Here is a 9108-nt window from a genome sequence, read left to right as displayed (position 1 = left end):
GGATGTTTCTGCAGCTGAGATCCTTAACATTGATGTCGACATCTGAATAGAACAGTCTCCTCAGAAACCCTCGGCAGCCGCCTGGACGTGGGCCTGGGCCCCTGCTGTGGTGTCCCTGCTGCAGCGGGCGTTGGGCCTGGTGGACCCAGAGGGCCCTGCCAGCCTCAGCCATTCTGGGGTGCTGTGAAATGGCCGCCATGGTGCACTGTGGAGTACAAGCACAGGGTTACCCATGATGCCCACCATGCCCTGCAGTGGCATACAGGGGAGTGTGAAGCCATAGGTGAGACCTGCAGCTAAACCTGCAGACAACAGGTCTCCTGGGGTAGCAAGTCTCCTTGTGGGCATTTAGACAGAACGTGTGTTCAGAAATGAAGGGACATTTTTAGGTTTAACTTTCTTTGTTCATTGCTTCATGGTGCAGCCTCCCTTCTGCACAAGGAAGGCAATTGAGTTCCTGTGCCATTCAGGCAGATGCTGATGACAAAACTACACCAGGATCTCCAACACTGCTGTGCAAAGTTCCAAAGCAGATCATACAAAAATAGCAAATCTTTTCATCTAAACACTCTGCTAAGCGAATCCCACTGATGCAGTGAAATCCTTTAGTTGTTTTATAGACACAAAAATAGATCTCATATCAGGACTAAGAAGAAATTTGGCAGTTCTCAGGCACTATTAAAAAAAAAAAAGGAGGAAATCCATTTGACTCTGAATGAGAGGTTTCCAAAGTGTTGGCCACTCTGCTCTAGCTGAGTGAGAATGCTCATATTTGGGATACATTTCCCCTTTGAGGGGTGTGTGAGACATAGGGGTGCCCTAGACTAGACTTCTGGTCCCCACATCATCACATATGCGTGTGGGGCATGGCACTGTCACTGCCCTTCTACCAGGACCATCCAATGGCCACGAGCCTGGTTCCAGCCCCTACCCGCACCCCACAGAAAGAGTGGCCCTCATCCTCTGGGCTTTGGCTTAGGTCCTGGCAGCGAGAAGGCCTGGAGACACTTGGGGTTCCCCACATCCATTGCTGGGCTGTCCTTTCCCTTGGTTCAGTGGGAGAGTAGAGCTGTGCCAGGTCTGCGTGGGATCTGTGCATCCCCAAGGACACGGGATCCCATAAGTCACGCAGCAGAAGTCCCAGAGTCACTGGGGGACAATCTCTGCGCTCCCACACAGCGCTGCCCAGGAGGGAGCTGCAGTGTCCTGGAGCAGATGCACTGCTTTGCCCAGTCAAGAACAAGGGGCTGCAGCAAATCCAGCCTATTTATGTCACATCTGAGCTTTCCTCACCCCCCCTTCCCCTCCCCATATTTTTAGGTTTTTTTCTTCATCCGAGCCTGTCCCGATTTAACGCCCAGCGGGAACGATCATGCTGCATTGACAGGGAGGGAGCGATCCGCGTTTCCTTTCTTTACGGTTACCACCACAAAAATAGGAAGAGCATCCCACACAGCTCTCCTCCCCCGGCGCTCACGGCCGCATGACAGAGCTGGAAAACACAAACACGGGGCTCCACGTGGGCAGGGCTGGAACAGCAGCCCATCTGCGGCTCGGGGGCCGAGCCGAGCCGAGCCACGCCGCTCGGAGCGGTGCCCGCGCGGTTCACGCATCGCCTCCCGGGCGGGGTGGGGCGGAGCGGAGCGGGGCGGGCGGACAAAGCCGCGCTGTCAGCGTGCGGGCGGGAGAAAGGAAAAGCGGCGGCGGCGCGGAGCCGAGCAGGTGAGCCCGGTGCTCGGTAATGCTTTGTGCGCGGCAGGGTCCGGGATAACGGGTAAAGGCAGGTAGCGCGGCTGTCACCGTCGGCCCGAAAGTATTTCGCGGAGAGGAGCGAGCGGCCGTCCCCGGCTCTCCGCGGTGGGAAGAGGAAAGTGCGGCTCTCTCCGTGACGGTCGGTTGGCAGCGCCAAGTCCGCTCGGCTCCGAGTTGCCTGTTGCCGTCGGGGCGAGCGATCGGTGCATCACCTGGTTTCCCATCTCAGACGGCTGCTGCCGATAACAGCCCTCTGTGGTGTGTTACGGTCCTTTCTTGGCCTCCCAGAGGGATCTTTGCTTTCTCTCTGCCTCCAAACTGGAGGAAGCTGATGGTGCAAGCTTTTGATATGGGAGACCTGCGGCGGCCGAGGAGGTGGAAACTTTCCAAGAAGAAATATCGCAGCAATTTTCTCTGTTTTACGAGAAGACAGAGGCCGACAGAGATAGATAGAGCAGAACAATGTGTGCTCCGTTTGAAATACGGCATAAGGTTTATAAGATGCACTCGCTCTCTTAAAATATATTATCTTTGAAGGTAAAGTGAACTGCTTAAAAACTTCTGCAGCAGCGCTGCTGCAGGGTAAATCTCTCAGCCAGGGTTCTGACTGCTTCAGTGAAGTGCTCAGCATTTGGAGGGAACGACTCAAGGGCATCCTGAGATATTCCTCATTCTGCAGCTGTACGTGCTGTCACATCAGGATGCCCAGATCACAAACCGAGTGCTCCCCGAGTCCCCGGTGCACATGTGCTTTGTACTGTCCCTAGTAGGGAAAGCTGACTGACTATACACCATTGAAATGCAACCTCAGGCTTCAGTGTTGACAAACAGTTCATGAATCTGACTTGTCCAGAGGGCAAGTGTGAGTTTCTTTTGACTTTTTGTAATGTGGAGTGTTTTATGCTTATTTGAAGGTTTTGGCAATTGGCCCTTTACTGCATGCATGTTCTGCAAAGTTAAACCTTCCTGTTTGTGTCTGTTTCCCCAAGATGGAACAGAGGTGCCTGTACTGTAGCTTTTGCTCCTCAATACCCTGTCCACGAGGGCAGGGGATGCAGAAGGACACCTGGAGTCTGAGAGAAATGGACAACTTCTTAGAGAAGTGAAGGTCCTGGGAAGACCACATTGCAGCCTTCCAGTGCTTGAAGGGAGCTTATGTGCAGGAGGGGAACCGATTTTTTACATAGACAGATAGCGACAAGACAAGGGGGGTGGTTCTAAACTAAAAGGGAGGAGATTTAGATTAGGTATTAGGAAATTCTTTACTCAGAAGGTGATGGCACTGGTACAAACTGCCCAGAGAAGCTGTGGTGCCCCATCCCTGGAGGTGCTCAAGGCCAGGTTGCATGGGGCCCTGGGCAGCTGAGCTGGTGGGGGCAGCCCTGCCCATGGCAGGAGGTTGAGTTTTTGAGGTCCCTTTCAACTGAATTTAATATGTGTTGCCTTGTCCCAGTTAATTTCAGTGGTCTGATGTACTATATCCAGGTCCAAGTATCTCAAATCATGTTTTCTTTTCTTTCAGCTCATAGAAGCTCAAGTATTCTAAGCTATTTAGCATTGCCTCTTTCAGATATTATAAAAACTTGCTCAGGTATTTTGGCATTATTTTTTGACCATTCCTCCAAATACTAGTGAAATACTTTGTGGTTTAAGTAGCTGCTCCTCCAACAGTGCCCCACACATACACACACCCAAATGGGTAATCGCAAGAATTCACCCTCAGTAAACCCTGGGGATGAGGGGATGGGAAATGCTGTACATTTTGCTAAAACACGTTGTTCATATTTAGCTAAAAATAGCCATTATTCTGGCTCTTTTTCTCTTGCAACTTTGAAACTTTTTAATATGGTTAAGTGTTTTGAAAACAAGCTTAATCCCAGAAGAGAAAGAAGCTTCAGTCTAACACAATTAGCTGAGTGGAATTTTTCCCTCGGGCATCTCTGGAGAGTGATACAATATCGTGTCAAAAACTGTAAGCTGTGGCTCACAGAGCTGGGCTGGGCCAGTGTTTGTGTGAGGCATGGGAAGGGAAAATGCAGATGATGCAGAAAGCTTCCAGTGGTGAATGTGTCAGTAGCACTGCTCTGAGTCACTGGTGGCCCAAAGTCCAACTGCTGCATGATGGCACACGTGTTGGTGTTGGCCGAGGCTTCAATGTAATCTTGGATCTTTCAGCAACTTTATATATATTATTTTATATATGCATAGTGTATGTGTATACAAAAGTCAGTGTTTCTGCCCAGCAAAGCACTAAGTTTAAGATAGTTCCAACTCCCCACATGGATTCCTAGTGGAGCTACATTTCTCACTGCTGAAATGATGACATGATCTGGGCAATCAGTGTGCAGCTTTTGCACCCCTACTGCCATGAGGTGCCTCTGCACCCTTCTTGCTGCCAGGCTCTGGGAACACTGCACTCTAAGGGGACTGAGAGAAACTGGGGGGTTTGGCCATCTTGGGAATGTAGGTGGGGAATACCTCAAACAGGGTATCTTCTCACAGAGGGATTGAGAAGGCTCCATGGATGGAAAGGAAAAGCGGTGATTAATCTGCATTTGGGGAGGTCAAGTGAGGGAAAGGGGACTGCAAGCATGGTAAAGAATGAGGAAAGCAAAGGCAGAACTTGGACTGCAGGAAAAAGGATAGAGAAAAGTGCAAGAATGCTTCAGGAAAGCAGTCAGGACAAGCATTTATCATCTTATTAGCTGCAGATGCAGTTGGATCTTGGAGCTGTTCCACATTGCATTTGTCATCGATGGGCTGAACCACATCCCCAGCACACTGTTGTGGGACAGGCAGGATTAAGGGCAGTTCTGGGAGCACTGCCAGCATCAGCAGTCTAGCTTCAGGGCTGCCCCGGGCTATTTTTATCTTGGCTACGTCCAGAAAGGGGTTTTTAAAGGCTAAAGGAAGCCTACCTTGCTGTCTGACAGTCCCCATAACAAGAGCAGGGCTTAAGGTGGGGCAAGCCTGCTCAGATGTGATCAGCAGCTGCTGCCCTGAAGATGGAATGATCTCCACTCTAGTCAGGTAAAGATGGATGATGGAGAAAGGGTGATGAAGAAGATGAAAATGTGACAAAGCTTGCGTGAAGATCTTCAATCCTAGCTGAGCACTTCTCCAGGCCCGGGATCTTCTGAGTCTTCTGCTGAAAAAATTTCTGTTCTCCCAGCTTTATTCCACTGAGACTTAAATGACCCACATGTCCTGCTTGAAGCACAGGAATAGTTCTAATGCTTTACAGGAGCCTAATCTTTAACTTAATCCTTCCTGAAAGAGTCTTGCTATGTCAATTTTCCACCTTGTAGGAAGAAGTCAAAAGTATTTACTCAGAGAGTTTCACATATTCAGTACTTAAAATAATTCAAGTAAATCTTCATAACGGGTTAAAACTAATAAGGACCTAATGCTAAGGTAACCTACCATTCACATAAATAGCAAGCTTTCATGTTGATCTAATTATCAGTGCCTAGCAAAGACCAAGTAAAAATGTCAAGTTGCTAGAAAGTATAAATCCTACATTTGAGAGGTGGGAAGGGAAGGCTGATGTAAGATTTGTGTTTATTAGAGGTAATCTTCAGACAGTTAAATTATTCTAATCTAGTAAATATGTTTGTAGGTTTGTTAGACTCGTTAAAGTCAGCAGAGAAGAAGCTGTCTCTGATTTCACCACAGACTTTGGTTGTGCAACTTCTGGTGAGAAATAGACAAGTATCTTCTCAGGCTACTCCTTTTTGAGGAATTTTATTCAAATATGCTTTGATCTGGTAACCATTTTGTGACCCAGTTAACATTAGGCTGAATATAGATTAGTTACAGTCCCTTCAGACTGAGAAGGATGTCAGCTTTATCAAAGGAAAACAATATGTTTAGTTTGGCTTTGTCATATTCAGACTGAATAGAAATGCTATGAGTAAACTTGTTCTTGAATTTTCATTCCAATGTGGCGCTTGGAACTAACCTTGAATCTCATGACTCATCTCTCCTGGGAATAATGCAACATCCCTTGCAGAGCTCAAGAATCCAAATTGAAGAACATTTACAAGCCTGAGGAAAAGACTCAGGCTAAGAGGCAAAACAGAAGTGATGGGAGAACATTTTTCTTGATTTCGTGATTGGAAAAGACCTCTAAGATCACCTAGTTCAACTCTCAACCCATCTCTACTGTACCCACTAACCATATCCCTCAGTGCCACATCCACATGGTTCTTGAACACCTCCCTGGACAGGCTGTTCCAATACTTCAATGTTCTTGGTGAGAATAAATCTTTCCTAATATCCAACATGAACTTCCCCTGGTGCAACTTAAAGCCATTAGCTTTCATGCTACCTCTTTTCCACCTGGGAGAAGAGGCTGAGCCCCACTTTGATACAATGGAGTTGCAGAGAGCAATAAGGTCTCCCCTGAGCCTCCTCCATAATGAAAAACCCCAGCTTCCTCAACTGTTTCCCATAAGACTTGTGCTCCAGTCATTTCACAGCTTCACTGCCATTCTCTGGACATGCTCCACCTCAGTATCTTTCTTGTAGCAAGGGCCCTATCTGATTTCTGTCATGTTCCTGTGTTCATCAGGCCTGATAGATCTAAGGATATTATTTTACAGGAGTGCCTGGAAATGCAAGTATTGTTTGGCAGTATTTGGGTCCTTTGCATTTTGATAGACAGATAAATGCATTTTCAAACACCCGCAAATATTAATTGCTTTGCTTTCTAAAATTAGAAGCAGCTCATTGGCAGATAGCATCTGGTTGGTATCGATAGAAGTATACACACTGAAGGAAAACAGGTAACTTATGTTTGTAATTAAAGTAATCAGAGAGGCAAGGGGTAACTCATACTTCTTCAGGATTGCTGTTTCAACTTCCAACTACTGCACTGTACCAACAGAGCAAACGCTTGCCTTGGCATTTGGTGGCCCATACAGCATGACACATGTTGGATTTTCCTGATTGGGGGGGGGGGGGGTGACCCACTCATGAAGCTGAGTTCCACTCCAACATATTACATTGCATATCTGCTGTACAGATATGAACAATACCCAGTATTTCCAAATGACTGAAAATTTAAAAACTCTTACATAAATGTTGCGTGCAATATATACAGATTAAACCTTAAAGCTGTTCCCTGATTATCACAAACTTTTTTATCTTCTCATGAAGTGAGTTCTCAGGCATTATTAGTTGCAATAACTTTTTATAGACAGTTCCCTTCCACTTCTTTCAACTCCATTAATCCTTTAATGACCTTGTGTGCTTTGGTGTCAATCATCATCATGATTAATACTTGCAAACAAAATGTGAAGTTAGAGATCACAGAATCACAATGTTGTAGGAGTTGGAAGGGACCTCTAGAGATACAGGAGAGTACATGTTGACAACTCTTTGCATAGATCTTAGTGCCTCCTTGGCAACCATAGGAAACTTGTTAGGAATATACAATTAGGAAGAAAAGGTTGCAAGGTGCAGCTGGAAACAGCCTGGGGAATATCAGAGAAGTTCTGACATTCAGAAGTTCTGAACAGCAGCTCTTAGTTTGCTGTCTCTCAGAAAACTTTTGAAGTACAGATTAAATACTTCCAGATTAAAAACAAAAACAAAAAAAAAAAAACAGTCTGAGCTTTCAGCTCTTTCTGGATTCATTACTCTTTTAAGTCTGGAAGGACCCCTGCTCTCATCACTGCTGCCTTCTCATACACTGCACTCCTTTCTCATACAATCCCTCTTGAGAAATTTTCCACGTTATCTGTTTCCCTTCCTCCTAGCTGCATCCTGGCTGCACCACTTTCTCTTATCAGCACTTCTGCCTGCTTGATTCCTTTTCCTCCTTATCACTGGCTTTGCTGGGGCAATGGGCAGCCTCCTCTTTTCATCTCTAGTTTGTACTCTACTGCTGTGGTGTCTGACTTATGTCTTGCCCCTCTGCATTTGGGGGAGCACTTGTAACTACTCCTTTTTAGTAAAGCAGATGTGTTTTTAAGTCTTGCCTTTGCACAATATCTGCTGGTGAAAACCAGATGTTATTGATGAAGGTGGGTGTTGCTGAGGTGAGCTCTCAGTAGGGGTTGGCCCACTGATCACCTACTTGCTTGCTTTGCATTCACCTCTTCCAGTTCAGGCTGCTAAAATATGACCTGGTCAACTGAGCTTTAGCAGTTTCCCATGGCTATGACAGTAACGAGTGTGACTGCTTGTACAGTTGCAGAATGTTTTGTTTGCCTTCAGAAATATAACGAAGTACTTCTAGAAGGCATGCAGGTATGCTCTTGCAGTTTGAAGAGACACTGGCGATACTCAGAAAATCAGATATTTTTTCCATGTGCAAGGTTTCTTAGAAGCCAGTCTGCGGCACGGAGTATTTCTCTCTTGATTTTTGTTGCTAGTTCCTACAGCTCTGACCATGCTGTTTTACCATTTCATGTTTCAGTTTTAGAGTAGTTCCTACCAGCCAAAGAGTGGATCCTGTAAAAACTAAACTTCTCTGTTATCTCACCACCCACTATTTCTAACAGAAGCTGGATCCAAGTCCTAGACTAGGCCCAGGGCTGCACAGAGCACAGCAGTACTCATCTCCTGACTTCTGGTTTTGCTCAGTGATGTTCCTCCTCCCTTCACCCGGATTCCTCCACTGTCCTTAAGAACGTCATCCCAAAATAAGGCAGAATCCAACCACGAGTGTCAGGGCTGATCTGTTTTGTCATCATTGCTGAAGTGGGTAGAGGGAAAGCCTGCTATGGGACCTTAGAGTGGTAGGAAAGAAAATGCAATCTATTGTATTTCTTCCAACTTGATATTTAAATAGAACTGTTTTCTTTGTTTGTTTTAATCTGTGAACTCACTTCTTTTTTCCCAGAATCATCAGATTTGCTCTAAAGATGAAATGCTCTTATTGACCCCTGAGAACAATGCAGAATTTTTGTATTCACATATGGTATGATAACAAGATTGCATTCTTTCAGCCACAGAAAGAGACATAGGTATCTGTCCTTTACTTATGGAGTTTAAGGCAGAAGATGCTTTCTCTTGCTTGCAGAGGTATGGGAGCCTCTGCAAAGGCTTTCACGTGAAAAGTGAATGCTGTCGCTTCTTAAGCAAAATCTTTTATTTTGATTGTTTTTTCCTCCATCTGACACTTTGTGAGAACTGGAAGAAGAACACAGGCAATATTAAGCTTATATTTTAATGTTATAGTAAAAGTTCCATATGGATACATGTATTTTAATGGCCAATTAGCATTTTCAGACAGAAGTGGACTGGTTTCATGAGAAGGAATACATGTTCTTCTAATATTTACTAAAGTTGAGACTTGGCCCGAACAATGAAATCTTGATGTCCCATCCTTGGAAGCATTCAAGATCA

General features: G+C 45.8%; 1 protein-coding gene across 1 annotated transcript in view; it reads left to right on the top strand.

Annotated features, from left to right (window-relative positions):
* Window positions 1–1704: 1704 nt before the first annotated feature.
* Window positions 1705–9108, top strand: part of MAPRE2 (microtubule associated protein RP/EB family member 2) — an 85829-nt gene continuing 78425 nt past the window's right edge. The window contains exon 1 of the mRNA XM_065751953.1: window positions 1705–1722. The gene's annotated coding sequence lies outside the window, so the exon portion shown is untranslated. The remainder of the gene's footprint in view (window positions 1723–9108) is intronic.

The sequence above is a fragment of the Cyrtonyx montezumae genome, unplaced genomic scaffold, assembly GCF_038088225.1.
Source record: "Cyrtonyx montezumae isolate F1298 unplaced genomic scaffold, pur_monq_1.0 scaffold_8, whole genome shotgun sequence".
Classification (NCBI taxonomy): domain Eukaryota; kingdom Metazoa; phylum Chordata; class Aves; order Galliformes; family Odontophoridae; genus Cyrtonyx; species Cyrtonyx montezumae.
Note: the sequence above shows the minus strand (reverse complement) of the source record. Positions and strands in the feature narration are given on the sequence as shown.